Here is a 6000-nt window from a genome sequence, read left to right on the forward strand (position 1 = left end):
ATGGGTGGCAGACATGTAATTGAATATTACTGAACAATGTGAGGAATGCACTTGGGGGCAGGTTTAGAACACAGGTTCTATGAATCAGTTAAACGCATCAGGAGGCTTTGCGTGAAGGCACTGTTTAAAATCACGTTCAAAGCTGTAATCATATAAGTGTATGCTGATGTAAGTGACAGTAGGTGGGGGATATTCCAGGAGAAAAAACACAATAGGCAAAGCTTATTTGCATGAGAGAGCAAAGCATTTTTGAAGACAGGCAACTGGGTCATGGAGCCTATGTGCAAACTTCAAGGTGGAAAGGAAAAGAAGTGGGTGAGCAGGCAGGTAGAATTAGATCATCAAGGATCCTATACACATTTATGATTTAGGAAGGTTAGAATTTACCCATAGGAGATGAGAATCTACAGAAAAATTCTAAGGGAAGGGAAGTGACTATATTCACATTAAAAATACCAGTTTATTTTGTGGAGGGTGAGTAGAGAGAATGAGATGAGAAACAGTTTGATGGCAGTGTGGTCTCTTTTGTTTATTGTCTGGGTCCCACGGAGTGACTGGACCACTGATAGTTCTGAAATTATAACCATGAGAAAGCAAGCAGGTATCTGGTGGAAAGAGAAAAGACTGCAGAGACAAGTGTCCATCTGCTATGCTGGAAAGTTTCACTTGAATATGGCTAAAATTGTGTTGCTCCTGGAAATTCACCCATGTAGGGGCTGCTGTTCTGCTTAAGAAGTTGCAGGCAGGGAAGCCCCTGTGAGGATGGGAATAGATTAGGAAGATATCTAAAATTGATCTTACTTTAAACCTTCCATTCAGTTTGTCTCTCTTTTAAGTCGGTCCCAAGCAGAACTAACTTCAAACCGTAGCAAAATTGTCATGTTTGTGTTTTTCCTTTGTTTTATTCTTTATTTTCTAGCAGATGCATCAGAAAATGGGGAAGTCAGACACCTAGATAACCAAGAATTCTTTAATTAATTTCTAACCCTCCCTCTTCATTGACCAGAATAAATAAAAATAGATACACAAGCAAATCATATTTACATATCTTTCCATATGTGTAAATATACATACATTCTTTTCCACATATATAAATTAAAATTAATACTTATTCTCAGAAATTTTATTGGTAAACATAGAAAAATATAGACTAGCATAGCATATTGTAAGAGTGCCAACTCTGGAACCAGGCTAGTTGGTTTCAAACACTGGCTCAACCTTGGACAAGTTACTGAACTTCTCTCAGCTTCAGTTTATTCAACTATAAAATGGAGGAAATTATAGTTTCTATAAGTTCAAAGGGTTTTCAAAACTTCAATGAATATAAAAGTGTTGGAACAGGGTCTGAACCATAGTAAGTGTTTAATTGGTGTTAATTATTAATATTATCTGTAATGATTAATTTTCATGCTGCTGAGGAAGCAAGTTTGCCTGCTCAAGGGTGTTTCTGAAGACAGACATATATTAAATATGAGTCCAACCTTCACTTAGAATGGTAGTGCAGTCAGAGAATAGTGAGAGAGAGAACCTTAGAACTGGGTCAGTCAAACCCCTTTTAGACTTGCCTTTTTAAATGTAGCTTCTGTCTTGAAATTGCAAACCACTCTTCTCCATCAGGACTCATTCTGATATTGTCCTCTTCCCTGTTTCCATTCTCGCCCTGATGTCAACTAACCCTGAGCCTGACCCCCTCAGACATGCAGATGCACCAATGCAAACCTGCTTTCCAAGTGTTAGAATTTCTGGGTCCTTGCCATTGGCTAAATGCCACAGCGGAGATAACTGTGTTGCCTATTAATAGAGCTGTGTCTGGGTTGAAGCCAACTCCTCTTTCACCAGAGATACTTAATAATCTCCTGGCTGATGATTTCAAATTGACTTCTAACAGAATGGCAATAGTCAGTATCATCAGTTTTGACTTTAATCTTAGATCGCTGAGTTTTCGAATACAGGAACTATTTTTTTTTAATTGAAAGAATGAGTTGATATATGGATGCATTGAGGATTTCCTCTACTTAATTCCCAAAGTGTAAAAAAAGAAAAGCAATGAAAGAAATTCACTAGTATATTTGATTTAAAAAAAACTCAATGTCACAATTCACAAATAATTTTAAAATTCAGATTAAAAATTTGGAAAAATTTATGAGTTATTGTAAAAGAGAAATTAAGTTTCTTAATGTGTAAAAAATATAAATCAATAAGGAAAATACTGCAAATGGAGCGAATAGCCAGATGTGGTGGCATATGCCTTTAATCCCAGTGATTTGGGAAGTCAAGGTGGGAACGTTGCAAGTTCCAGATCAGCTTCAGTCACTGAGCAAGACCCTATTTCAAAAAATAAAAAGGGTTGGGGATGTAGCTCAGTGATACAGTGCCCTTGGGTTCAATAAACACATGAGTGCCCCCTCACCAACATACACACGAAAGAAAACAGGAATAAGTGATTAAAGGCAGAAATAAAAAATCAATGAATATGCCAAGTTTTTATGTAATCCTACAGAAACAAGACAAGTTTCTCTAGTAATCATACTGGAAGAAATAAAAGAGACACTATTTTTGACCCATGAAATCAATCATGATTAAAATAGGTAATAATTTCAAGAAGGCTATCATAAAGTTAATTCTTTCGTACTTTGTTTAAATAGTACAATAGTTCAGAAACAGAATCTGACAATATGTTAGCAAGGAGCTTAGAAAACTCCATACCCATTAATCCAGTGATTTCAGTCTTGAAAATTTTATTCTAAAGATCTCTATGGAACTAGAGATTTTTGCATAGAAATATTTTCTGATAGCAAATAAACTCAGTGATGTCAACAAAAAATGAAGTCAAACTAAAAATAAAAATATGGGAATGAGTACTTTTATTAGCTGAACATGGAAATGATCAAATAAATTATGGTTAACTCATGTGGTAGAATCATTAAATACCATTTTTTAAAATGCAGCCAATTTTAACCATGTTTGAAAATAATTTTTAAAATCCTAAAATTAAAATCCTATACATCATGCTTTGTTATATATTACATATAATGGACTTAGTTTAAGCTGTTAATAACCATGTTTTGGAAGATCTTTTATTAATCTGTATACAGATGTAATATATATATAAGTATAATAATACATAATTTTATTATAACACATATTTTAAAATTATGTGCTTTTATAAAATAGATACACATTGAGTTCATGATACATACTTGTATCATAATAAAGTGATACCTATATTTAATAAGGTAAAGCTATACATTCACAAACAGTTGTGTATATATTCTAGAAAAAAAATGAAAGAAAACAAGTGAAAATCTCAATAGTAGTTACTGCTGGCTGATAAAGAAGAAAGGCCACAAAAACTTAAAATACCCCAAAAAATCCTGCTACAGAAGAGTGACTTAAACAGCACTTTTGCATTCTTTTCAACTTGAGCTTACTACAACCCTATAGGTAAATGTAGTCAGGTATTGTTTCCCCTTTTTGTGGGTAAAGATGCTGAGATGCTTGGTTTGGTCAAGGTCATAAGGCTAATGAAAGGAGGAGCTGAAATTTGAACTTGGGTCACTTGACTCCATATCTGGAATTACTTACATTCACTAAACTAAATTGACTTTAAGGTCACCCTGCTAGAAAATCTATAGCTATGGAGAGGCCAGGAAATGCTGGGAACCTATAGGCAGGATTCCTAAATGTTTTTCATGTGTTAAAAAGAAATAGAAAATGTCAATTAAGATTCTAGGTAGGTATTACAGGCAGAGGAAAGATTCTGCAGGCTTAAGGAAATTATTTTTTATATAAAATATCTTAGTGCACTGGCTAAATTGAAGAGTTTTTTCACGAGTCATTCTTGGGAACTTCAAAGAAAATTAAGTGGGTAGCATTTCATTCTATGCAATGGGAAACACTCATCAATGAGGGAAGAATACACTTGGTGCTCTCTCACACCATCACAGTTGACAAGAGCAAGGTAATTCCTGTCTTCCTGTGTCATGTGGTGATTTCACACTCCCAGTGCCCTAATAGGATGAGTGGCTGAGGAGGTGCCAGGACTCTCTAGTGTGGGTGAGTGAGCAGATGCATCCTCACTGAGGTGCGTGCTCCTGACTTCTTTCTTCTCATATTCCATTTTGAGTTTTCAAATGAGAGCTTGAACATTCTAAGCTAAGAGTTTAGAAATAGAAAAATGAGCACTGGAGTAATTTCCTACTCACTGGAAAACCATAGTATGCAACCTTTACTCCTGTCATATTAGAAAAATCTGCCCTGTGGTAGATGCAGGAAGTCCCTGTGGGGTCAGTGCCTCCTTTGTGCCAGTTATCTTTATCTCTTAGGATCAGATTTATTTTATTTCACTAGTGGGTACTCATTTACATAATTTCCTCTAAAGGAATTATCTACTTAATTCAAGCTCTAAAAGGTTGCCCTCAGTTTTCTAAGTTTGTCTGCCTGTGGTGGTTTTCTGTTTGTATTTTCTATTGTTTTTTTTAATTTGCCAAATCACTTTGTATAGACAAGCTTAGTGTGTTAGTCTTTAAATGTAAAGTATGGTTAATTCATTTTATGCTTGATTCTTTCTTTGTGTTATAACTTATTGAAAACTTTCTGTACAAAGAAGATACAGGCTGATTAGAAAATATTATGATTTAAGTATACATAGATCACTAACATAAGCACTTTGGCAAATGTTCCATATGTTATATAAAAGAAAGTCTTTGTGAAGTTCTGATAGTTCTTATCAACCTGAAAATTGTAACCTAAGATGCCCCAGAAGTAGGTATGTTCATCTCTAATTACCCCATCCTGGTTCTCTAACCTCATGCTGGTTATTCAACCTCTACATTCGGGCTTTTAACAAACGGGAAGAGTTTATTGTCTGGGTTAGATTACTGTACATAACAATGAGCTAGGTGATAAAAGGTCAACAAAAACATCTACCTATGACTGAAAACTAAGACCAGTTTTTGTGTGTAACTCCAGAATGTAGGTTCATGGCTCTAAGGCTCTTTGAGTAATTCTGTCGCTTTAGTAGGTTGCTAATATGCTTAGGGAAAGAAACAAAATATACTCATTTAAAATTAAAGCAATTAGTGTACATTATAGCAATATAAAGCGAATATTAGTAAAGAAAATATGAACCAAATACAAATGTACTGGAGGAGAGCTCAGTTCAAGCCAGGGGAGGAATCGTCATGTGGTGGAGTCTTCAAGAAAGTATTGGTGGAGACTTGGTAAGAGTGTCAGTGCAATGTCATAGCAAAAGCAATAGCGTCAGCTTTGGATCATAACAGGCCAGGGTTTAAATTCAGGCTTTGTGATCTTGAGCTGTCTGCACTTTTGTTGTCTTCTGCTAAAGTGTGTAGTAAAACTTATGTTGTAGATGTGTTGAAATAATTACATCAAACAATATGTGAACAAAGCATTCAGCTTTGTTTCTGGCACATGGTAAATACTGAATAATGGTAGCTGGTATTAATTACATTGCAGCTTGAATGATGAGTTTTATTTCAATGGTGGGAATGTGGATAGAGTGAGCACATGGGAGTAAAAAGTTTCCAACATGTAGCTGTTTCAGGAGAATGTACGTGGACAACATCGAAGATTTTGGGGGACTGAGAATGTTAAGCCATTTTTTTGAACAGAGGCAATCTGCATCAGATCACAAGCCATTTGACCTTAGCAGGTGGGTTGGCATCTTCTGAGATACTGCCTTTTGGGAAGATACATCCAATATTTATTTAGTTTCTTGCTTCACAGTGCCTTACACATGATGCTGCTCTTTTGTGACACATCTGTGAGATAGGAAGAGCTGGGGGAAATGCACCGTACACATTAGTGCCTCACAGCAGGTGAGTGCTGTGCAGATGGCTTGGTCCCTGCTATGCTCCTTCCTAGAACTTCCCTGTGACCAGTCTTGGCATTTCTTATTAGGCATCTATTATGGGGGAGAAAGAAAGGAGAGCAGAGCATTATCAGGGCTTAAACAAAGACTGCAAAGCCTTCTGTAAA

The sequence above is a fragment of the Sciurus carolinensis genome, chromosome 1, assembly GCF_902686445.1.
Source record: "Sciurus carolinensis chromosome 1, mSciCar1.2, whole genome shotgun sequence".
Lineage (NCBI taxonomy): Eukaryota > Metazoa > Chordata > Mammalia > Rodentia > Sciuridae > Sciurus > Sciurus carolinensis.